The sequence below is a fragment of the Ascaphus truei genome, chromosome 2 (assembly GCF_040206685.1).
Source record: "Ascaphus truei isolate aAscTru1 chromosome 2, aAscTru1.hap1, whole genome shotgun sequence".
Lineage (NCBI taxonomy): Eukaryota > Metazoa > Chordata > Amphibia > Anura > Ascaphidae > Ascaphus > Ascaphus truei.
Window position 1 is genome coordinate 40,696,110 of NC_134484.1, and position 26,760 is coordinate 40,722,869.

The following is a 26,760-nucleotide window of genomic DNA, read 5'->3' on the forward strand; positions in this document are numbered from 1 at the left end:
TTGAGATATAATTTTGCGACCTGTATAACATTTCGCGAATTGAAAATTGACACAAATTAAAATGATTTTTAAAATGCTTTTCCAGCTTAATTTTTTGCAAATTTCTTTATTATCGTGGAAAAATCTATTGTCTGTGCCACGCCAGAATTGATGTGAAGAATTGATAGCCCATTTAGCCTTTCTTGAGACATAGTATTCTTCTGAGACAATAGATCTGTAAAAATTCGGCACTCTCTCCAAGCGCTAAAACTTCAATAAAACAAACAAAACTCCACCGACGAGATTAACATTTTATTTTTGAGCGGTAGCCGATAAGCGATCGTCTCTATCTCTTCTCTCTCTCTTCTCTATCTCTTCTATTTCTCTTCTCTATCTCTACTCTATCTCTACATAGTCCAACCCTTCCATCCCCTTTAACTGTTGATCAGTGCTTATTTGCACCAGGGTATTAGAATAAATATATTGAACACATAACCTTTAGAGTAAATGTTCGGGGCCCCTCTGTCTCCGAGCTAAATGGCCCTGCTCCCTCCCCTCCTCTATCTGGCTCTGCATCTATGTATACTGTATGTTTATATACTGTAGCAGCACCAATGTATGAAGCTTAAACCTGACCTGTTTGTGGCCCTTGAGGACTGGGGTTGGCCCCCTGCTTTAGAGTAATAATATATCCCTAACACTAAGCATGCACAGAACAATTTCTTGTATTGTAACCCCGAGAGGAGGAAAAGAACGTCTATGCATCAATGTTATTGTAGTTTTTCATGTGTACAGTGCAAGCACCTTTGTGAAAAATGTGCTGTCATATTTTATTTGCTTTTTGTAGTCTCAGTACATTTATAATTGAAAATCAATGAAAGGCGAAAATTCGGTGTCAATGGCTACAGCATAAAATGCTTCAATCATCAATTTAATTTCCGATATTCCAATTCCTTCCATTCTCTGTGGAGCACACGATATATAATAAGATAATACATATTGAATTCCTTGCTATTTGTTTTAAAAGATTTTATATTTTCAAATGGCATATCATCCAGTAGCTTTTACTTGAAGAAAACAAGGTTATTTTTTTGGTTTGTTTTTTGGAGATTACAGAATAAATACATAGGTTGATACATGCGGCTAGTTAAAGAATTTCAAAACCTGATGAGCAAAGTAAATTAGCATCATCTAAACCACTTATCAAGCAGAATTTAAACAAATAAAGCATAATAGTACCCGGAATTTATTTTATTTTATATGCTTAGTAGAAGAAATAACGTGGAGATTAACTCTCTGTTGTTGCAAAGCTTCTCAGCCTGTACAGTATATCTAGTCCTTTTTTTTACTAGTGTACAGGTGGGAGAAGTTGTATTTTTTCATGTAGTATGTACTTGTGTTTTGTAGTTAGAGATAGAAAAATACAATTTGATGGCAGGTAAGAATCACTTGTCCCTGTCACATTTATGCAGAGTTAAAATCTCTCCTCCTCCTCCCGGCGTTACTCTGTTCCTGTCCTGCTGCCTTTTTCCCCAGCTGTCCCCCTCCCCTCCAGGCGTTATTTTGTTCCTGTCCCGCTGCCTTTCCCGGCTGTTCCCCTGCAGTGTTGGTACTGTCTTTTGAGGTCTCTCCTTCTGCTTCCTTCTTGGCTTACCATTTTCAGGCTCCTTCTTCCCTTTGCTGCCCGCCCTGGCCTCTGCGTCCTTAGCCTTGGCCTTCGGTTTCATAGCCGGAGCCTTTAGCGGTTTCCAAGATTGTCAAAACTCTTGTACAATTTCACAAATTAGAGCAGAGCTAAAATGTATCAACATACTTGTGGACGGACATTCACAGAGGTACACAATTAGGAGGCTTTATAATGTGAAATTATAATAGGCTTTATTGTGCCTGTTCCTTTTCATCAGGAAAATTATCCAAACAAGGGGGGGGGGGAACAAAGCTTCCATTCACTTGGGAGTAATTCTAGTGAAAACACTATGCAACCAATTCACATCTCCCTAGTCAAGCATTTCTCCCCAGCCCCAAACATAGCATGAAAATAAGCAGATATAAGCAGTCTCTTAATAATGAAAGTCTTATCTGTTTATCAGCTGTAGAGTAAGCTTCTCTGCTCTCCTGGAACCGCACGGAGCGTGCACAGAAAATCAGCATCCAGGTTTAGAAGTCTTATTTGGGCCTTGTGTCTTGAAAGCAGCTCTGCTAACTTTTGGCAGAGCTCAAAACAAGTGTGTCTCCAAGTTCAGCTCAGGTGTCAGCTAAAGAGTTCTCACTTCCTGTTTGAACAGACAGGCTTTTGTAAGCCATCTCAATCAGGCAGGTGGTGTTTAGTAATTAACTACCAGAAGTTAACCACCACACTGCTAGATTAAAGGCACATTACTGAACAGGGATAAGTCCCCTGTTACAATACTGTATGTTAGTTTCAAGCCACAGTAGTGTGGCTCACACTTATTATATAAGCAAAAAAGTTTGTAGGTAGTGTCAGATTACCATTCGGCCTGTTAGGCCCATGTCTAAGGTGGCAACATTTGGGGGCGGCAAAGATTTCTGCCCCCATATAATTTTGCCGCACTGTCGGTCCTCTAGGACTTAATGGGAAGGAACTTGCCTGTGTCTGCTGCCTCATTTCTGCCGCCCTCCTGCTCCTTTGGAATCCCAGCATCAAATGACGCTGTGGATGCCCCTCACCATGACGTAACACAGTGTCTCATTGCCATAGCAATGGGACTTTGCGACGTCAAATGACATCATGAAGTCGCTTATCCATGGCAACGCGCCGCCGTACGACGTCACATGACGCCATGATTCCAAAGGAGCAGGAGGGCGGCACCAAGGAGGCGGCAGACACAGGCAAGTGCCATGAGGTGGCAAATTTGGAAATCCGCTGCTGGCTGTAGGTGGTACAGTATAGTACTCGCGATTTATCATTGTCAGTGACATATTGGGAAAGAAAATGTAGAACGTCTCTTATGCTCCTGATGATCGAGGAATTGCAAAAGGATGGAAGAGCAACTTCATTTGTCCTTAGAAAGATCCAAACGATCTACATTGAAACGTAAATTTGGTGTTCTGCTTCCCGATGACAGATATAAGTGGAATCGTAAATTAGTAAAGTAAGGGACGCAAAATGATTGTGTCCCGAAGGAAATTCTCTTAAATGCACACCACTTTAATAAAATGTAACCTTTATTGTTTTACTAAAGTAAGTTCACAGTTTGCACCCACCTATAATTATCGTATGGACTTTTTGTTAATTAGTAAGGTTTAAGTTGATCACTCCCTATCCCTATCGTTTTGTGAATCGTAAATTAAAAAGAAATCAGAAGGCATACTTTAGATTATAAGAACGGTATGGTTTACAGCTGGTTTAGGAACCAGTTCACCAAACAGCGCCCATCTACAAAGGGACATGCACCTGCATCTAATTTATGAGTCATCGCCAGAGCAATTCTTCTATTTCGTCACAAAGTTTTTTGGGGCACTGCTCCCTCTACCACTCCAAGTGAACCAAGTAAAAAAAGCAAACCAACCTGTGAAAGAGCCACCCAGCTAGAGAACAACCAGAGGGACACAATCACAGAGGCATGTATGTATATCTTTTTTTATATAGCGCCATTAATGTACATAGCGCTTCAAAGAAGTAATACACGTGACAATCATATAAATAACAAATAATACAAATAACACATAATGCATGATATAGCCAAGCTTTTCTCCAAGGCGCAGGCCAAAATTAACAATGTGATAGAGATTAATAACAGGAAGGTCAGCGATAATCAGGTTGGTAAGGAAATAATTTGCACCACATATGGCAGTTTTGTCCTTAACAAAATAAGTGACATCATCAGGGATATACAATCAGGAAAGGTACCAGATATTCTAAAATATAAAGATTTGACCCGGTGGTATTGTTCTTAGACCTATAGTAACACTGGGGCTTGTAAACCATTGGCAATTTCCCCCATTTGGAATTTAGGTAGTGTGACCCCACACCCAAATAGAGGTTTGCACCACTGTCATGGAAAGCAATCAGCCTGCTCATATAACAATATCCTGTATGGGTCTTTTATAATCTACCTGCCTGTCTTCAACCAAGCTGAGTCCATCTCGATAAACTGGCATCCGCACACTTATCGGATACCTAGCAGAATATTTCTAGAAGGAGAGGTTGATGCTACCAGAACTTCTAGTACAAGTTGATGGGAAATGGAGGTACCAAACACAGCATGCTGCACCGTTAAGGAGAACAGGTACCTGTGCCATTGTGAAGTCTTTGAAATCAACACTCTGATATTTGGCCTGAATCAAAAAGAGCTCACAGCAATGACGGAGTATAACAGAGTCAAAGACAATGACACCCAGAGACACCAAAGAAGTACTAGAGTGACTGCAACTGAAAAGAAAATCAACTCAAGCTCCTTCCCTACAGAAGTTGGATGTCCAATACAGCTAACAAAGCGGAGAACGCCTATGGTAAAGGTCACAGACAACATGGATGGGCTGTATTACATAGTGACTAACCACAGGGAGTACCTCTATGGGGGTCAGTCGTGTCCAATACCTAACCCAAATTTCTGTTTTACCCGACATGAGTCACTACCATCGGAAACATAGTGATTACCCAGATTACCGTTTTTAAGGAGGATCTTCTCTTGGACAGTGAACCGGATGGTCCTAATCCTGAAAACTATATTCATGTCTTTGATGTACATATAGATCCATGATAAATAAATTAGCACAATCTATTAGATAGGAAGGACACATACATTATTCAAATTAGTAACAACATGGATAAAACAGAATCAAAATTAGTTGAACTATTGCATGATGAAGTTGTCCTAACCAACACTTGGCTCAAAATTGTTATTAAAGGACTTCTGTTAGGGCAAGGACTCTTACTGATAATTCTAATGATAATGATTATACATCTGAGCAGGGTATTTAAAGAACAAAGGGAGAAGATGAGTATGTTAATGAAAATTAGGCATAAGCAATTGCTTTCATAGGTGTGGCCAAGTATATTGGTTTTCATGGTCATAAGGGGGCGACTGTTACCCGAGAGGATTGCTTGTTCAGGACCCACTTAAGAAACGGTCTTTGATGTAGATATGAATATAGTACATCTGTTTAGCTGCACCTTAAAAACATTACATTGAGATGCAAGAAGTGAGGGAAATTGACAAACAAAGGTTTGTTTACTCCACACACTTGGTGCAACCAGTCTTTTGTTTGTCTCCAAGAACTTCAAACACCCCTTGTGTTTTGTAATTAATATTTGGACCCCAGGGGAAACAGTTGCACATTCCTAGCAGAGATCAAACCATGGGAAAACTTTGACCTGTTCACCAATATATTACAGTACATGATGGATCAGGCCTTAATTGGAATTCTCAAGACATCAACGACACGCACATTATTTAGTTTGAGTATCTTTCCTCAACCAATCAGAAACCTCCTATATGTTGATCAATGTGCAAACATACACAAATAAACAGGAGTCAGTCAGTTAGTCAGTCAAGGGAAAGGAGAGTACAGAGACCTGTAGGAATTCCAAAAGACATAATTTCAGGTAATTGTTATCACAATTCTTGTGCACTTGTAAATCTGTATATATCTGTGTTTTATATATATGTATGGTTAGATAGGATGAATTGTATTGTATTGTTTTGTTAGGCCTGTAATAAGTACAATAGTAAAAAAAAGTATAGAATGGTGCTCAAATCACATATGAACCCTATACACTTTTAAGCATATTATGTTCATGTATATCCTGGGTGCTGTATGTGATGTGCATAAAGAAGGTCCATAAATTGGCTACACCTTGATAAAGTGCCTGCGCACGAAACACGGTGCGTTTTCCTTTTGCATCCACGAGCCACACAATAAATTCACTTTTCTGTGGAGTTGCCCTGGAATTTTCACATTTTCCATTCGGAATTTTCATTTTTTCCATCCTGTCTGCCGTGCTCCGAATTCACGCTCTTCACTCTGTAATAAGTACAAAACTTATAAGGACGTGTAACACGCCATTTGCAAGTAACTAATACTGGTCATTAGTAAATAGTACACAGAGCATTGATACAGGGACCGGACTCCATTTAGCAGAGTAAAGAAGAAATTCCTTTTTCATGGGGGCACATAATTGCTAAATGTTGCACTGTGTTCTTTGTTCTTTGTCTGGATCCATGTATCTGACCCAGCTAGTCTTTAGCAACTGTGAAACATGATGGATGGATGTGTTTTTCCCTAACGTTTTGTTTAGTTAGAATATGTAGTTAATGTATCTATTTGTCCAAAGCAAATATTTAGATCAATATGTGATATAGGATGTCACAGGAGACCAGTACTTTTATCACCTTAAAAACCTTCCGGGATCATGATCACCATGTACAGCACAAAGTAATTGAATAAACAGGGTTTATTCTGGCAGGACCAGCAAATATAACATACACTCACCACACAGGGGACCTGGTGGAAGACACTAGTCTTGACTAGGTGCAGGGACCTGCTTCAGTAGGTCTAACCTGTCCGCTTCTTCCCCAGGAATCCAAAGGGCTATTCATGCAATAGCAACTTTGAATCTGCTGTCCGCTGTAGTTCCATCAAGCACGTAGGATCCCTCTCTGAATCCCAGTAGCTTGTTTTCATAGCTGAATCTGAACTGCTGTGCTGCCCAGCTCCTTACATAGCTCCCCTTAGCTATCTTTAACATGGAGCCGGCACGGCAGCCAATCACAGCGCTAACCGGTAGAGAGCTCAACAGAGGCTCGTCCAGCTGTGCCTATCAGAGGAGGGGGGCGGGTTTAGGTACTCAAAACCGCCCCATGAGGACCAGACTTCTTGGAGAGCGGGGAATTCAAACTGGCTCACAGAAACTGTGCCTGCGGGCCTCAGACCCGGCAACTGATTCTATTAGCCAATCTTCTACCTCCCGCTGGGTAGGTACTTCAGAGTCTGTGGAATACAAAGGGCTCTACTCCACTGAGAGCCCTATTCCCAGATCTCATCGGCTGCCTTTCACCACTACCCATAAGTCTTGGCACCTCAGCCGTCCCCTCCTCCTCCCCCCCCCCCCCTTTGTCCTGCTCATATCATTTCTATGGAACAGCTCAGCTAAGCGAATTGCTGAGTCTCCTTCCATAGAAAGGATACTTACAGTCACATAACACCATTAACCCTTTACAGGGCTGACACCCAAATGGTATCACAGAACAATGCTGGTTCACTAAACTGGGGGGGGGGATTGCTGCCATAGGGAATAAAGTGCTTTACTGACAAGATATTTACATATAAGTGATTTCACATTCCCAGACATGAAATAGATTTGGCTGAATTCAACATTACTGAGACAGCCAGTTTGCACAGTTTTAGGGGTAGCTAGCTGGCCTTCACCTTTATTTTGTGATGCCAGCTACACCTACCTTCACATAGGACATTTGATAAGAATGTGTTTCATAGTTTCTGAAAGGTTGAACTCTGATCACTAATGTGGTGCTTGTTTTAATTTGTAATTGATTATCTAGAAAACAAAATAAACATGTGTACTTCAGTGTAGAACTCCCGACAAAGATTTATCTGTGCAAAACCATTGGTGGCAAACTCTGATCCTGTCTTTATTATATTATTTTACCTCTTGTAAAGGACACTGTATTTTCATTGGATGCTGCTCTGGCCTAAATGAGAGACAAATAATTAACTTAAAACGAATTATTATTTGATTTCATTACATGGAATAGAACTTGTCTAATTGTCCTCCAATCTGCCTCTGATTTCCCATAATGCACAACTGAATAATCACTACTAAAGGAAATGTATGAGCTCTGCATAAGGAAAAGGTTAAAAAGATACATTAAAAAAGATAAATGTGTGTTGAAAATAACTGGAATGTGGGTCTGCAATTTGTTGTAGTGAAGAGTAAGGATGAAGTTCATTACCTAAAGCAAAAAGAGGATTTTGGAGATTACATCCATCTCCTCCCAGATCATATTACAGATCTGGATCATTGACTTGGATTGCTGTCTCTTTCATCATCTTAGTGTCCACGTCTGCGGGAGTATGGTATATAAACGCCGCATGCATGACATGTTCTAATACTAGTCTTTTATCCAGCAGTAAATCAAAGTCAAGATGGCAACATGTATTGACTTTAAAACTGGCAGACGTCCCATCAGTCCTAATCTCAGAAATGTTATATTATTATTATTATTATTATTAATAATAATAATAATAATTTTATTATTATCACTTCTAATTGTTGATGTTAGCATTAATATTGATACAAATTTATTATGTAGCATCTTTCAATTCCGAGCCACCTTAGTCACTCAGAAGTATCTTTGCATCATGTTTCTAAAGTCCTACTGTAGTTTGTATAACAACCACCTTGTATGACAACCACCAAAGGGGGAGCTAAGACAGCTAGAGCTGTGGGAATGTCTTCAAATTCGGTGAGCAAAAATAATTTCTTTCACGCATGAGAATGCTTTTGACAGTTTTTTTGGGAAGTCGAGCAAAAATCATCGACTTATACCATCATTGTGCACAAGTGCCTGATATGTGACGTGCTGCCACTCTCTTCCGTAAGCAAAAGCTAAGCAAATTTTAAAAGGACAAAGAATTTTTTCGTGAGAATTTCTAATGCATAATAATTTGCCAACGCTAAGGCGAATATTAGCAAATGTTGATGACTTTTCGCAAGCTGCAAAAGCTCCACATTTTCCATTTTGTTGAATTTCCAATCTTGGAAACCTGTAGTCTATATGTATAGACTATATGTATAGACTACAGGTTTCCAAGATTGGAAATTCACCAAAATGGAAAATTTGGAACTTTTGCAGCTTGCGAAAAGTCATCAACATTTGCTAATATTCGCCTTATATATATATAGTTCAATTTTGGAAACCTGTAGTCTATCAGACGTATCTCGCAGGTGACATCACAATATGTGAAAGAAAAAGAGAAAACAACCAATCATAGCATATACCAGATTAACTGTAGATGGGACAAACATACAAATAACACTAGACAAACTTAGACAAACAAAAACCACACTAGGGGACAATCAACAAAACACCTATGAAATGGACGAGACTAATTTAATGAAATGAATAAATGAATATGTATACACCATAAAATAAAGCATGTGCAGGGAGTAAGAACAAATGAATACTGCTCCGGTGGAGAAAAATTGGAACCCTACTCACAACAAGCAGGCATAAGTCAGGCACAATGATGCGTGTCTTTCTCCAGATCTGTCGACCACGGGACCGGGTTGCAGAGGCTCTCCTCCCCACGTGTAACCACCGATGCAAGTTACACTATGATGGCATCACCTCCATCTGTATGTGTCGCTCCGGACTGCCTCATACGCCCTCTCCGCTCTATGGATCCGAACGCTAGCTCCACGTGTGTCGCAGGTTGCGCGCACATACGCAGAAGTTCTTCCCGCAGTGTTTGCTAATGCAGCACCCGGCACACAGCACTCAGTACCCAGCAGATTCGTAGCAAACTCATCACAAACTCCCAGGACCACCCTACGCTTTCGTGACGTAATGTCATTAAAGAAGTGATTACGTCACGAAATGCGTAGGGTGGTCCATCGAGTTTGTGACGAGGAAGCCGTCATCTGTAATGGTGAAACGCATAGAGCATGGATGACGGTGGTTTTGTGAGAGAGAGAGAGACCAGAAAGTATTTGAAGACAAGGCAGGAAAAATGTACCTTATGCCTGAACTCAAGTTACAGTATAGTCAATCTAGTTCTTGGAGCATTTCACCGTGGTGTGTTGTAGTTATATTGTAGTACAGACCGGCATATTGATTTGTAAAGGTTGTCGAGTTTGTTGTTTCGAGGGCTGTACCATATACTATGTCACCATAGTGGCGAAATCCAGCTTGGAATTGGCTAAGAAAATTTGTCTTGCCATAGTAATCGCTAGATTAGGAGTGGACACATTTGTCCATGACTTTGGATAGGATTTGGAGGAGAGGTTAGTTTGCAGTTGGAGACAGTGTTGTTGTCCCCACTTTTAAAGACTGGGACAGCTCTGGCAGTATTCCATGTCTGTGGGATATCTCCTGATGACAAAATAGCGTTGATTAGGGAGGCAAGCGGTATGGAAATGACTGGGGCCTAAATACAAATGTGAGTAGTTGGTTTCAAAGTTGCGATATTTGATTTAGAATGAGTGGTGCTAGGTGTTCTGGTTTTCAAAGCTCTCCATCAACCGTAGGTAATGCAAGGCTTTTGAATAGTCTTGGGAGTACAGTATGGTTACATTGGGTGTGGGCCAGGAGGGAGAAGTTTGTAGTGCATAGAGAGAGTAACATTTACATGAGGTCACAGTAAAGAACAGAATTGGGGTAAGTAGCAGGTTCATTATCAGAAAGGTAGATTAAAAAAAGACAAGGCAGTGTACCTTACTTTAGTTGAGTTGATAGTCTTGAAATACAGGGTTAAAACGCTGCCAGGAGAGTTACCAAGTTGCTGAAAGTCAAGAAAACAAAGTTCAATCCCCTTCCACTCTCCTCCATAACTCTTTTATCCCACTTAAGATATGCACTTTATAGTATCAACATTTTCAATGCGCTGCTTCCCCTTGTTTTGCTTTCCCCAATGTGTGATTGTATTTATACTGCTGAAACAGCATATCTCCTCATATCAATCAGCGCTAGTTTGCTCAATAAAAACCTAACAAATGGCTAAGAAGCAAATGAAAGGTGTCATCAAACTAACATCAAACATATAAGATAAGCAACATTTGGGAAAGGGATGAGATACAAATCCTGACAGAGGTACAGCAACATACATTTCTACTATTTTAAACTTAAGCTGTCTTTAGCCGCAGACCAAATGAAGTATTTTTCGTTACCAGATTGTGTATTTATCATATAAATTTGAAAAATGGTGATATCAAAAATGGAGCTCAAACCAAACAAAGTGCAATTTCTAAAATGAAAAAAAATATTCAGCGAAGTGAATAATTCAATATTAGAACTTAGTGCAATTAATTAGTATATGAAAATTAAAAAATAAAAATATTCGTGGATTGCAGCTCAAACCCTTTTAGTGATTGCTCTCTCAATCCTGTATTCGTTGTAGTCCAAGTCTTGGGGAGCGCAAATATTAAAAAAAGATAGAAAACACAAAATAGTGCAATATGTCTTTTAAATGTGCAAATCAAGTCTTCAGTATCCTATAAAGCAGCGGGGCGCAAACTGGGGGGGGGGGCGATATTTTGGGGGGGCGCGGCGGTTACAGAGGCCCCACGCTGAGAGTGCGAGGCCTCTGTAAATTTACTTACCTGCTTCAGTCCACACGTCTCCATGGCAACGTGGCTTCACATCACCCCACAACATCATTTGATGCTTCATTGGAGGTAAGGGGGGCGCGACCAAGTAGGAGAGGCACAGCGCAGGAAGTTTGCGCACGACTGCATAGGGTGTGTACTCACATACTCCTATTTCTTTTAGGCATATCCATAAACAGTGACAATGCAGTGTCTCTAAACATCTTGGTGTGTGGCAACCTTCATCCGAAAAATTAAAAAACACATAGTGTAGACCACGGTTGCCCAACTCCAGTCCTCAAGGGCCACCAACAGGCTGGGTTTTCAGGATATCCCTGCTTCAGCACAGCTGGCGCAATTAGTGGCTAAGTCAGAATCAGGCACAGATTTCCCGGGGCCCAGCACCGGGGCAACCCTTTGTCGGCAGTGTTGCCCCATTTCATACCTCACAACCCCCCCCCCCCCGTTTCACACCTCACGCCCCCCCCCCAATTTCACACCTCGCAAGACCCCTCCATTTCCCTCTCTCTTCCCATGTATTTCTCTCCCCTCTGTCTCACCTCTCACTTTCCCCCTCCATCAATTACCCCACTCTTACTCAATCCCTGCCCCCCCCCACCTCACATGTATTTCTCTCCCCTGTGTCTCACTCTTACTCCCCTCTTTTCCTCACTCACTCCCTCACCCTCTTACACTCACCCGCCCCCACTACCCGTCAATTACCCCACTCACTCAATCCATCCACTCAGACCAAAAAAACATGCCACCCCCCTAAATACATACCAAACTCTGCCCCACCCCCAAAATACATATATTAAAAAAACTCCACCCCAATGCATATAAAAAATACACCCACCCCCAATACACACACACATATATATATATATATATATATATATATATATATATATATATATATATATATATATATATATACCCACCCCTCTATTAGGTTACTAAAGACTTGATTTGCACATTTAAAAGACATATTGCACTATCTTTGTGTTTTCTATCTTTTATATATATTTGCGCTCCCCAAGACTTTGATTACATCATATACAGTTAGGTCCGGAAACAATTGGACACTGACACAATTTTCATAATTTTGGTTCTGTACGCCACCACAATGGATTTGAAATGAAACAACGAGATGCAATAGAAGTGCAGACTTTCAGCTTTAATTCAAGGGGTTGAACAAAAATATCGTATGAAACATTTAGGAATTACAACCATTTTCATACACAGTCCCCTTATTTCAGGGGCTCAAATGTCATTGGACAAATTAACATAATCATAAATAAAATGTTCATTTTTAATACTTTGTCGATAATCCTTTGCAGGCAATGACTGCTTGAAGTCTGGAATGCATGGACATCACCCAACGCTGGTTTCCTCCTTTGTGATGCTTTGCCAGGCCTTTACTGCAGCTCTCTTCAGTTGTTGTTTGTTGGTGGGTCTTTCTGCCTTGTTTTGTCTTCAGAGAATGAAGGACAGAAGGAACCCAATATAGCACTCAGGTTCACACTCTGGTGGTAAGTGAATGATTTAAAAACATAATCTTTATTAAACAGCAAATATAAAATATTGGTCGAATGACGTACTAAGGGTGGATTGATCCTAAGTAAAGAACACCATATTGGCTCTGGATCAAAATAATTAGTGTGTGCCAGATGATTTAAAATGAACCACTGGTACTGAGTTCACACAGTATTCCTAATGCGGATCTGTGTGGTGGGTGATTATTCCAGGTGTGTCCGGGTAAGTACTGAGATTACAGGTCACAAGGATATAATATATATAGTACTTAATGGTAAGAGTGACCCAACTGATGGACATAAAAAACAAATACAATATGTATATCAGTGGTGGTATATAACAATCAGCTAAGCTCCTCAATAGAGAAATGTGTGTGCCCCTATCAGTGTCTGAATGACCTAAGGTTAACCCTTTGCATGCTATATTCCAGGGGTGTGTGGACCTATATTAACCAGCGTGGTGGGGTCAGAGGTGAGTATCCTGACTAAGGTCATAAAGGTCAGTATCCCATCTGGGAGGCGCTGATGATATGGGGCAGGCTGGTAACTTCACAATCAAACAGATCCCTTAGCATACACGTGCACGCGCAGATCAGGACTGCCTCCTCATGATTCCCAGAGACCGCGAGTTAATGCGGTAGTCTGCGAGTGCGTTTTAACATAGGATAAAAGTGCCCCGACGGTCACTCTTAGCCTCCTAAAGGTGATTATAGGGACAGTGTTCCGGATTAACAGTACTGAGGGAACTTACCTACAGCACACTGCAGCTGCCCTGCAGAATTGGGGTGCTGCATAGTTTCTGTGAGGTTTCCTTCAGCTTCCACCACAATAGCACTCTGTTTGATTGTGAAGTTACCAGCCTGCCCCATATCATCAGCGTCTCCCAGATGGGATACTGACCTTTATGACCTTAGTCAGGATACTCACCTCTGACCCCACCACGCTGGTTAATATAGGTCCACACACCCCTGGAATATAGCATGCAAAGGGTTAACCTTAGGTCATTCAGACACTGATAGGGGCACACACATTTCTCTATTGAGGAGCTTAGCTGATTGATATATACCACCACTGATATACATATTGTATTTGTTTTTTATGTCCATCAGTTGGGTCACTCTTACCATTAAGTACTATATATATTATATCCTTGTGACCTGCAATCTCGGTACTTACCCGGACACACCTAGAATAATCACCCACCACACAGATCCGCATTAGGAATACTGTGTGAACTCAGTACCAGTGGTTCATTTTAAATCATCTGGCACACACTAATTATTTTGATCCAGAGCCAATATGGTGTTCTTTACTTAGGATCAATCCACCCTTAGTACGTCGTTCAACCAATATTTTATATTTGCTGTTTAATAAAGATTATGTTTTTAAATCATTCACTTACCACCAGAGTGTGAACCTGAGTGCTATATTGGGTTCCTTCTCTCCTTCATTCTCTACAGTTTACACCCAAGCACCGTTCACATCACCAATTCATTTAAGAGGCCGCAGCAGGGGTTCCCCTACTATCTCTACTTGTTTTGTCTTCAGCAAGTGAAATGCATGCTCGTCGGGTTGAGATCAGGTGATTGACTCGGCCATTGCAGAATATTCCACTTCTTTGCCTTAAAAAACGCCTGGGTTGCTTTCGCAGTATGTTTTGGGTTATTGTCCATCTGTAAAGTGAAGCGCCGTCCAATCAACTTCACTGAATTTGGCTGAATCTGAGCAGACAATATATCCCTATACACTTCAGAATTCATCCGGCTGCTTCTGTCTTCTGTCACATCATCAATAAACACTAGTGACCCAGTGCCATTGTAAGCCATGCATGCCCATGCCATCACACTGCCTCCACCGTGTTTTACAGATGATGTAGTATGCTTCGGATCATGAGCCGTTCCATGCCTTCTCCATACTTTTTTCTTCCCATCATTCTGGTACAGGTTGATCTTAGTATCATCTGTCCAAAGAATGCTGTTCCAGAACTGGAATGGCTTTTTTTAGATATTGTTTGGCAAAGTCTAATCTGGCCTTTCTATTCTTGAGGCTTATGAATGGTTTGCACCTTGTGGTGAACCCTCTGTATTTGCTCTCGTGAAGTCTTCTCTTTATGGTAGATTTGGATAATGATATGCCTACCTCCTGGAGAGTGTTCTTCACTTGGCTGGATGTTATGAAGGTGTTTTTCTTTACCATGGAAAGGATCCTACGATCATCCACCACTGTTGTCTTCCGTGGACGTCCAGGCCTTTTTGTGTTGCAGAGATCACCAGTGCATTCTTTTTTTCTCAGAATGTACTAAACCGTTGATTTGGCCACTCCTAATGTTCCTGCTATCTCTCTGATGGATTTTCTTTTCTTTTTTTTTGCAGCCAAAGGATGCCCTGTTTCACTTGCATTGAGAGCTTCTTTGACCGCATGTTGTGGGTTCACAGCAATAGCTTTCAAATGTGAATTCAACACCTGGAATCAACTCCAGACCTTTTACCTGCTTAATTGATGATGAAATAACAAAGGAATTGTCCAAACCTGTCCATGAAACAGCTTTTGAGTCAATTGTCCAATTACTTTTGGTCCCTTGAATAAGAGGGGGATACATATTAAAGAGATGTCATTCCTAAACACTTTCTCCAATTTGGATGTGAATACCCTCAAATTAAAGCATATAGACTGCACTTTAAGTCCATATTCATTATTTAACTGTAACTGTAACTTGAATTTATTTTGGTACACAGCCGAAATAACAAAACTTGTAATTCGGTGTCCAATTATTTCCGGACCTAACTGTAAATTTGATAAGCTTTTTCAGCTTCGTTTGTAAATAAATGTGTTTTACACAATCTACCCAGTCACATCCTAAAGCAATAATAATCTTCCTCAGCGCAAAGCAATATTTGGTAGGTGTCTGGCAATACATACCTGAACAAATGAAGTGAAATGCAAAGATAGAACAAAAAAGAATAAAATGAAAGTTGTATTGGCTACTGTATAAATAAGACCAACAGCGCCATCTAAAGCTTTCTCTCATTGCCTATTGAACAGTGGGCTCACTCTTTGCATTTCCACTAACTATAAAACTATTAGGAGTTCATTCGTTTAAGTTCTCTGAAAACTAGCCCTCATAAATGGTGTCATAGCAGATAGAAGGCTTTATATGTACTATTAGAGCAGGAGTGTGCAATCGTTTGTGTATGCGCTTCCCTGCCTGCTCTCCCCCTTCCCTTACCTTTCTCCAGCGTTTTCTGACGTCACAACATCATCTGACGTCATGACATCATGTGACCCCACAGCATAATTTGCCAACGCATCGCCAGAAGCCGCTGGAGACAAGGTAAGGGGGATTTACAGAGGCCTCGCCCGCTCCCCCGGCATTTAATTTAAATGTTGAGGGGAAGAGAGCGGGGCCCCTGCAAGCGCCGCGCACCCTCCCCCACCCTCCCACCCCCCCCCTCCCCCCACCAGAAAATCTCGAGCACGCCCCCCAGTTTTCTCACCCCTGTATTAGACCATAAGATCAGGGTAAAGAAGTCGCGGAGAGCAATAAATGTGTGGGGGACACTATCTGTCAGCTTGCTTTTGCATGCAATGTTCAATACATCTGGTGGTGATGATGCACACTGTGGAACTCCTCTTGCAATGACTCGCAATTCACTGCACAAATCTGAAGCATCAATATCTTTGGCGTCCCCTTGGTGTAAAGCTTGCTCTAGCTTCAACCAATGTCCCATCATTTGCTTTGATGTTCTCTTCTGCAAACTGTGAACATTATACTGTAGAGGAAGCCAAAAACAGAACTAATACGAACCGGATCTGGTTCAAAGTGTGCCAGTATCTCCAACTCCTCAGAACCTTCCCGTGCATCTAGCAGTGTTTTCTCAAACCCTTTGTCACTCCTGCAGTCTGCAAGAAACTTCTTGGTTTCTCTCATTTGCTTAATGGTATTGTATATGTCAAATTATTTCGCAGAAAGATGTTTGCTAGTCATATTGATCTCAAAGAGGATGTCCTACCACACAAAAAGAGACACCACAAAGTTGCAACAAGAAATTACTTTTGAAAAAGCTTGTATATCTACTGTAGTCGTGAGGTACAGTATTCCCATACGATCCTGTTAGGGTAGTTGTCAGAAATGTATTTATTGTGGGAGTCAAACCATAAGCCCAGGTATTTAAAACTAGTGATAGGGGTTAGGGTGGTGTCAATTAATGCATCATCATAGATATCACCTAGCTGATAGCGAAGAGATTTCAAGGCATGAATTCAACTTTCCCATCTTGTTTCCCTCAATGGTTGCACTGTAAGATTAGGCACATGGCGCATTAGAACTTCCCAACAACGGGTTGAAGCGAAGAAATACACACATACACGTTGTGCTAGGTCAAAGAAAGTCGTTGCCTCCAAGCAATACGTGGCAGCATCATAAACAACCAAATTCAAAGAATGTGCAGTGCGAGGAACAAACAAGGCTTGTGGATTAACTGAAGCTACGGCCACACATTGAAGTATCATCGTAATTTGTTTAACACGGCCAACATTTGGTGTACAATCTAGAATGATTGAAAGTACAAGTTGGCAGCATGAGCAGAAGTTAGGATTTCTTCTTTAATGGTGTTGGATAAAAGCAGAACCAGGTCATTCTGTATATCTTTCCCAAGGTAGTGTACATGTGCCTCATTGTCTCTTATCTTATGAAAATGCTTATCCGTAAGTGGGTGATACAAAGCTAGATATTCTACACATTTCAGGAACTTCCCATTGCCAAAAGTGTGTGGTTTTCCGTGTAATCCCAAAAGGTCAGCTTTTGCATAGCAAGAACTCTAATTAAAGAAATCTGTTTCTCTAAGATTTCCTGCCAGCAATTTTCTTCTTGTTTAATGAGGTGCAAATGTTCTTCAACTGTTTTCTTTTTTTTCTTCTTGTTTTTCAATCGCAGTTCAAGTTCCTTCCACTTTTGAAAATGCTCCAAATGTTCACTGCTTCTCTTGTGCGCTGCTAGAATCGTGTTACAACAGAAGCAAAACACAAAGTACTTTAATTTGAAATACTGTAGCCACCAACGGTGCATTTCTTCTCCATTGGCAAGTTTTGTAATGATTTGTTGAGTATTTTCTTTTATTACTATCTCTCGAGAATTCGTACTGCTAAACTTGTTCTGGCCCATGTTCCACCAACATTCGATCATCACATCTGGTCGGCAAATTGGACAAAGTAGCAGGGTCACCATAATTCAAACTGGCGGTATTTTCACTTTCAACTCCTGTCAAATCTTCATCCTGTTGGACTTCATTTGGTTCATCTTCTACATTCAGATTATGATCCTCAAACTCGACTTCAACTTGTGAGACTGTAGGCAAAGCTGTCAACTCAGCTTCAATCTCAGGTTGACCCTTTGAACTACGGTGCCTTCATCTTGATGTTGTGGATGAAGATACTTCAGAAAAGAATCTTCTTGCTTCGCTAGTTTTCCTTTTCAGTTTCAATCTAACATGATCCCACGTCAACTAAAAAAAAATAATAGCTTTTTTTAACTTTCTGCGTATGAAACTTCAAATATGTATGAATGTTGTATATGTAACATAGCCTGCCGGCAGTCACTTCTGTTTCTGGGCCTTTCCTCTGTCAGTCCTGTTAGTACAGGCAGTGGAAAGGTTAATTCCTTTCTTAGGCCTGTGTGTGTGTATTCCAGCCTTGAATAATGTATCAGTATTCAAGGGCTACCTCGCCGCCGCGGGCAGGATCCTTCTTGGAGTCTGGTTCGTTCTCTCGGTTTGCCCATTAGTTTGGGGATGATACCCGTAAGAAAAATGGAGGGTGATATCCATCCTGCGAGCGAAGGCCCGCCAAAATTTTGAGACAAATTGTGTACCTCGATCGGATACGATGGAAAGAGGAACTCTGTGAATGCGGAATATTTCCTTAACAAAAACATCTGCCAGGGTGGCGGAATTGGGTAGGCCTTTGAGAGGGATGAAATGGGCCTGCTTGGAAAAATGATCCACGATAACTAAAATGGTGTTCATCCCTTTAGAGGTTGGAAGTTCCACCACAAAGTCCATGGACAGATGACTCCATGGGCGTTCTGGTATAGGAAGGGGTTGTAGAAGGCCGTACGGCTTTTTACGAACGGTCTTAACCTGGGCGCAGATTTGATAGGTTTTTTACGTACTCCGAAATGTCCTGCAACATGGTTGGCCACCAAAAGGTACGACCAATGAGGTCAGAAGTTCTGCTAATGCCTGGATGATCGCCTGACCTAGAAGAATGACCCCACTCAAGAATCTTCTTAAGGAAGCGTGGAGCTGCATATGGATGGCCGACCGGCACCTTAAGGCCCCTCGGGAGGTTAGATTGCGCTGCCATGACCTGATCCAGGATATCGAAAGAGTTGGCCGAAATTAAATATTTGGAGGGTAAGATTGTTTCAGAGATAACTTCGGAATTGTCCTCGAACAGGAATTGACGTGAAAGTGCGTCTGCCTTTTGATTCTTTGAGCCGGGAATGTAAGATATGAGATAATTAAATCTCGGAAAAAAAAGAGACCATCAAGCCTGACGTGCCCCAAGGCGACGTGCACTCTGGATGTAAAGTAAATTTTTATGATCAGTAAAGATTGAAATGGGGGTCTCCGTTCCCTCCAGAAGATGTCTCCATTGCTGAAGGGCGAGTTTAATAGCCAGGAGCTCTCTGTTTCCGACGTCATAGTTCCGTTCTGCCGAAGAATTTTTTTTTGAAAAGAACCCACAGGGATGAAGTTTGGCCTGTAGGGACTGTCTCTGAGAGAGAATAGCGCCAGCACCGACGTCGGATGCGTCTACCTCTAAGGTAAAGGGAAGCCCGGGATCAGGATGACGCAAAATAAGAGCAGAAGCGAAAGATTTTTTGAGGGAGTCGAAAGCTTGGAGAGCTGCAGGAGACCAAGCTGCTGTGTTAACTCCCTTTTTGGTAAGGGCAGTAATGGGAGCCACGGTAGATGAAAAATTATTGATGAATTTACGATAGTAATTCGCAAATCCCAAGAATCGCTGTATGGCTTTCAGGGAAGTGGGTTGTGGCCATTCTAAGACAGCTTTGAGTTTGACTGTGTCCATAGAGAAGCCAGTGCAAGAAATGATGTATCCAAGAAAGGAAATAGAAGAAAGATGAAAAGAACATTTCTCTAGCTTAGCGTAGAGATGGTTCTCTCGAAGGCGGGACAGGACCAATTTGGTGTGCTGAATGTGGTCAGAGAGGGACTTAGAAAAAATAAGAATATCATCAAGGTATACGATAACGAAGCTGTCGAGGAGATTGCGGAAGATCTCGTTGACAAACTCCTGAAAAACCGCCGGGGCATTCCATAGGCCGAAAGGCATGACCAAGTATTCATAATGCCCATCCCGGGTGTTGAAGGCGGTCTTCCACTCGTCGACCTGATGGATGCGGACAAGGATATAGGCTCCGCGGAGATCAAGTTTGGAAAAAAATGTTGCCCCCTGTAGACGATCGAAGAGTTCGGAAATGAGTGGTAGGGGATAACGGTTCTTGATCGTAATGTTGTTAAGACCTCTGTAGTCAATACAAGGGCGCAAGGAGCCATACTTTTTCTTAACAAAAAAAAATCCAGCTCCAGCTGGAGATGATGAATTGCGGATAAACCCCTTCCTTAAGTTATCCTGGATATACTCGGCCATGGCTTTGGTCTCGGGTATGGACAGAGGGTAGGAACGGCTCTTGGGTAGGGTAGCACCGGGAAGAAGGTCAATAGGACAGTCAAAGTCTCTATTGGGGGGTATTACTTCAGAACGCACCTTATCGAACACGTCCGCCAGGTCCCCGTAGACCGTTGGGAGGGATGTTTTGTACTCCGCGGGTAGATCCACTCCGGCTATCATCTGTTTGGGGGGAAGACAGGTCTTGAGGCACTGGGGACTCCATCGTATGGGTTCTTTATTAACCCAATCCAGTTGTGGGTTGTGCAGTTGCAACCAGGGGAGTCCCAGAATCACATCTACTGATGGAATGTTGATCATGTCCAAGATAATCTTCTCCTGGTGACCGTCCTCCGTGGAGAGGGATAGAGAACAAGTCTCCAGGGAAATAAAAGCTGGTTGGAGTGGACGCCCGTCTATGGCCTCCAGACCTACAGGAACAGCTTTAGATCGGAAGGGAATCTTATTCCTATAGGCAAAACTCTGATCAATAAAATTTCCCTGAGACCCGGAATCTATGAATACGGAGGCAGGGATAAGAGAGTTATTCCAGGCCAGAGAGACAGACAGCATTATACGAGTGGGAAGTTTTTTAGGAGAAGGAAAAGAGGGAGAAATTACACCCAACGAGACCCTCTCATACCTTATTGGGTTTTTGCGTTTCCCGGCCCGGAGAGGACAGCTTTCCAGCAGATGACCAGGATGACCGCATAATGGCACAATCCACCATCTCGTCGGCGCTGTCTCTCAGACGCGGATAGCCGATAACTTCCGAGCTGCATGGGTTCGGGCTCATCCATGGGTTGGGAAAGGTAAGGGACGAGATTGCGGCTGGTAGAACGAGGAGAGGTGGTACGAGGAAGAGTGCGTTCAAGTCTTCTCTCTCTTAACCGCTGGTCCACGCGGATACAGACCGCAATAAGATCCTCCAATGAGGAAGACTATAATGAACGTGTAAAAGAAATGTTTGATCGTTTTGTGCAACGGGGCTACAAACCAGATGATCTAAATAGGGCAATTGAGGAGGTCTCGTCTACCAATAGATCAGAACTATTCCACCGCTCAAAGAGAGGCTTAAGATTTAATGATACACCCCTGTTTATTACCTCATTTAGCTCTCAAGCTGAACAAGTCAGATATATCCTTAAAAAACATTGGTCGGTACTCTCCCTGGACCCTACATTAAAACAATATGTTACTGGAGGTCCTAATATTGTTTATAGGAAGGCCAAGACGGTTGCGAATTCTCTGACCCCAAGTCTCTTCTCCTCACAAATGACACATTGTAATACAGTTCCTAATGGTTCTTTCCCTTGTGGGAATTGCAAAATCTGTGGCTATATCAATAAATCAAACAAATGTTTATCCAGTCAAACTGGAAAATCTCATGCCACTAGATCATTTATCAACTGCAAATCCACATATATTGTCTACCTCATCACTTGCGGGTGCGGCAGCCAATATGTTGGAAGAACCATTAGGAACCTTAAAGTGCGAATAATGGAGCATATCCGATTGATCTCCAAAGGGAACCTGGACCATCCTGTCCCTAAACACTTCACCAACTGCAGCAAAGGTGGACTAAAAAACTTTAAATTTCAAGGTATTGAGTCCATTCAGATGTCACCCAGAGGGGGTGATAGAGTTAAAAAGCTTGATCAACGTGAGGCATTCTGGATCTTCACATTAAGAACCAGGGTGCCTCACGGTATGAATATCGATTGGGACCTTTCCCACTTTCTATAGTGGAGGAGGGTCCTTTATGATGCCACTATTCATTTATTAATTGTTTAGAATATTAGAATATAAGTATACTTTTTGACAATAAAATTCTTCTATGTCCTTCTGTGCCATCAATATATGGGTTATGAATAAGAGAAAATCAATATATACACATTTGAAAAAATTCTCAATAATCAACTCTTTTAATGATTAAGTGTTTCTATTCCCCCATATAAAATCCAATGATACAGCCAATCACATAGATTCAGTCTATACTCCGACTACATAATTCAAGTGTATGGATAAAGTTAGTGCTTGATACAAATAATCATATTATAGTATTTTTGTATAAACTTATCTACTTAGATTAGAATATAATCTTCTAAAATGATCGTAGTCTAAATGTAGTTTTGTGACTGTTTAAAATATCTTCTCTCTTTTTATTTTTATTTTATCAAAGGTTATTCAATGTGATTAGCATTTGTTTTTAATGCAACCCTAAACTAAACTAGCAATGTGTCTGTTTGCAAAGTTTAGCTATGGGCAAAATATGTTTGTCTCTTTTTTTTAATACTAATAAAGTTGTTGAGTGTAAAAAAATGGAAAAAAAATGTAATTTTCATCCCTCTTCCGCCTCCGCCCAATAGGAGCACAGCTGGCATGCGTTCCAGGGTGGATACGGACGCATCCCAGTGACGTGGTCTCTGACTCCAGGACTAGTGCCAGAGGGGAGGCGATGTCACGGAGATGCGACGCGTCGCCGGCGCGCATGCGCAGTGTACTCGGTTGGGCGATTTTGGCGCGAAATGGGTGTATTAAAGGTAAGGAGGTATAGTGATGTGGTACACCTTGATAAAGTCCCGTGGGACGAAATATGTCGGTGTGTGGGCTGTGTTTCTGTCCCTGTGCAATTATCCAATAAATCACCCTCAGTTTTAGCACGGAGTTGTGCCCCTTATTCATTTTTTCTACAGGACTCTCCCTGCAGATTTCTACTTCAGCTGTGCTCCTTGCTTCCCTACACTCAGATGTCAGCATCAGAATAGTAAAGCCCCGCAGCTGAGTCCCCAGCGCCCCGGTGTGCGGTGAGATGTCAGCATCAGAATGGTAAAGCCCCACAGCTGAGTCCCCAGCGCCCCGGTGTGCGGTGAGATGTCAGCATCAGAATGGTAAAGCCCCACAGCTGAGTCCCCAGCGCTCCGGTGTGCGGTGAGATGTCAGCATCAGAATGGTAAAGCCCCACAGCTGAGTCCCCAGCGCCCCGGTGTGCGGTGAGGTGTCAGCATCAGAATGGTAAAGCCCTGCAGCTGAGTCCCAGCGCTCCGGTGTGCGGTGAGATGTCAGCATCAGAATGGTAAAGCCCCACAGCTGAGTCCCCAGCGCTCCGGTGTGCGGTGAGATGTCAGCATCAGAATGGTAAAGCCCCACAGCTGAGTCCCCAGCGCCCCGGTGTGCGGTGAGATGTCAGCATCAGAATGGTAAAGCCCCACAGCTGAGTCCCAGCGCTCCGGTGTGCGGTGAGATGTCAGCATCAGAATGGTAAAGCCCCACAGCTGAGTCCCCAGCGCTCCGGTGTGCGGTGAGATGTCAGCATCAGAATGGTAAAGCCCCACAGCTGAGTCCCCAGCGCTCCGGTGTGCGGTGAGATGTCAGCATCAGAATGGTAAAGCCCCACAGCTGAGTCCCAGCGCACCGGTGTGCGGTGAGATGTCAGCATCAGAATGGTAAAGCCCCACAGCTGAGTCCCCAGCGCCCCGGTGTGCGGTGAGATGTCAGCATCAGAATGGTAAAGCCCCACAGCTGAGTCCCCAGCGCCCCGGTGTGCGGTGAGATGTCAGCATCAGAATGGTAAAGCCCCGCAGCTGAGTCCCCAGCGCCCCGGTGTGCGGTGAGGTGTCAGCATCAGAATGGTAAAGCCCTGCAGCTGAGTCCCCAGCGCCCCGGTGTGCGGTGAGGTGTCAGCATCAGAATGGTAAAGCCCTGCAGCTGAGTCCCAGCGCTCCGGTGTGCGGTGAGATGTCAGCATCAGAATGGTAAAGCCCCGCAGCTGAGTCCCCAGCGCTCCGGTGTGCGGTGAGATGTCAGCATCAGAATGGTAAAGCCCCGCAGCTGAGTCCCCAGCGCCCCGGTGTGCGGTGAGATGTCAGCATCAGAATGGTAAAGCCCCGCAGCTGAGTCCCCAGCGCCCCGGTGTGCGGTGAGATGTCAGCATCAGAATGGTAAAGCCCCGCAGCTGAGTCCCCAGCGCTCCGGTGTGCGGTGAGATGTCAGCATCAGAATGGTAAAGCCCCGCAGCTGAGTCCCCAGCGCCCCGGTGTGCGGTGAGATGTCAGCATCAGAATGGTAAAGCCCCACAGCTGAGTCCCCAGCGCTCCGGTGTGCGGTGAGATGTCAGCATCAGAATGGTAAAGCCCCACAGCTGAGTCCCCAGCGCCCCGGTGTGCGGTGAGATGTCAGCATCAGAATGGTAAAGCCCCACAGCTGAGTCCCCAGCGCCCCGGTGTGCGGTGAGATGTCAGCATCAGATTGGTAAAGCCCCACAGCTGAGTCCCCAGCGCCCCGGTGTGCGGTGAGATGTCAGCATCAGAATGGTAAAGCCCCACAGCTGAGTCCCCAGCGCCCCGGTGTGAGATAGTTTGGAGATAGTTTGTGAGACTATTTGGAGATAGTGAACCCCATCAAACAAAAAATAATTGTGCGTTAATAAAAAGTGAATAGAATCTAATAAAAATGTTGTCTGTGCTGGTGACATATCTGTGCGGGAAAGAAAATGACCAACAGCTGATAATCCATGCTCATGTGTAATCATTGTGTACAAGGACGTCACGTCCAGAGTAACCCAGATCATATTAGGTTTCCATACAATGTGATCAATATATGTCAGGAGGTCTCCACTATCAAGTATGAAAGAGGGTAGAGACTTCACAATCGGTTGTAGAAACCGGTCGACATAGCGTGAGACATCATCTCCCAAAGATCCAATACTGGATATTATAGGCCTCCCCGGAGGGTGGATCAAAGTTTTATGAATCTTCGGGAGATGGTGAAACACTGCAACAGTCGGGGTAGCATTAAATAAGAACTCTCTCTCGTTCTCATCAAGAACAAATAACATAGTCCCTTCATCAATAAGTGATTTTAGTTCCCCCTGAAATCTCTTAGTGGGGTCTGTTGTTAGTGCAGCATAGGAGCAAGTATCACAGAGCTGTCTTAGAGCCTCCCTGTGATAGTCATCCCTATGCTGCACCACCACTGCTCCCCCCTTGTCCGCATTTTTAATGATCAAGTTTTTGTTCTTCTTAAGTTCATCTAGTGCAATACTTTCGCCTCTAGTGACTAGCAATGTGTCTGTTTGCAAAGTTTAGCTATGGGCAAAATATGTTTGTCTCTTTTTTTTAATACTAATAAAGTTGTTGAGTGTAAAAAAATGGAAAAAAAATGTAATTTTCATCCCTCTTCCGCCTCCGCCCAATAGGAGCACAGCTGGCATGCGTTCCAGGGTGGATACGGACGCATCCCAGTGACGTGGTCTCTGACTCCAGGACTAGTGCCAGAGGGGAGGCGATGTCACGGAGATGCGACGTGTCGCCGGCGCGCATGCGCAGTGTACTCGGTTGGGCGATTTTGGCGCGAAATGGGTGTATTAAAGGTAAGGAGGTATAGTGATGTGGTACACCTTGATAAAGTCCCGTGGGACGAAACATGTCGGTGTGTGGGCTGTGTTTCTGTCCCTGTGCAATTATCCAATAAATCACCCTCAGTTTTAGCACGGAGTTGTGCCCCTTATTCATTTTTTCTACAGGACTCTCCCTGCAGATTTCTACTTCAGCTGTGCTCCTTGCTTCCCTACACTCAGAGAGACAGACAGCATTATACGAGTGGGAAGTTTTTTAGGAGAAGGAAAAGAGGGAGAAATTACACCCAACGAGACCCTCTCATACCTTATTGGGTTTTTGCGTTTCCCGGCCCGGAGAGGACAGCTTTCCAGCAGATGACCAGGATGACCGCATAATGGCACAATCCACCATCTCGTCGGCGCTGTCTCTCAGACGCGGATAGCCGATAACTTCCGAGCTGCATGGGTTCGGGCTCATCCATGGGTTGGGAAAGGTAAGGGACGAGATTGCGGCTGGTAGAACGAGGAGAGGTGGTACGAGGAAGAGTGCGTTCAAGTCTTCTCTCTCTTAACCGCTGGTCCACGCGGATACAGACCGCAATAAGATCCTCCAATCTGGTGGGTCTCTCCATAGTGGCCAGCTGGTCCTTGATGGCGTCAGACAGACCCTGCCAAAAGGCTGCGGAGAGTGAGTCATTGTTCCAGGTGGTTTCCGCCGTGATGGTCCGGAAGTCCAGAGCATACTCGGCGACAGAACGATTACCTTGGGAGATATGAAAAAGAGAGGAATCTGCCATAATCTGGCGACCAGGCGTATCAAATACCTGCCTGAATTCTCGAAGAAAACGAGGATAGTCACGCGTCATGGCAGTATCCCGTTCCCAGATGGGGGATGCCCAGGCCAGAGCCTTTCCGTTCAGGAGAGATATGAT

The 26,760-nt window shown here is 43.2% G+C and overlaps 1 long non-coding RNA gene across 1 annotated transcript in view; it reads right to left on the reverse strand.

Moving 5' to 3' along the window:
• Window positions 1-2,840: 2,840 nt before the first annotated feature.
• LOC142477229 (uncharacterized) overlaps window positions 2,841-26,760 on the reverse strand; it is a 36,225-nt gene continuing 12,305 nt past the window's right edge. Inside the window, exons 2-4 of the long non-coding RNA XR_012792255.1 lie at window positions 10,397-10,464; window positions 7,610-7,652; window positions 2,841-5,967 (exon numbers count right to left, since the gene is read on the reverse strand). This is a non-coding gene — a long non-coding RNA (uncharacterized LOC142477229). The remainder of the gene's footprint in view (window positions 5,968-7,609; window positions 7,653-10,396; window positions 10,465-26,760) is intronic.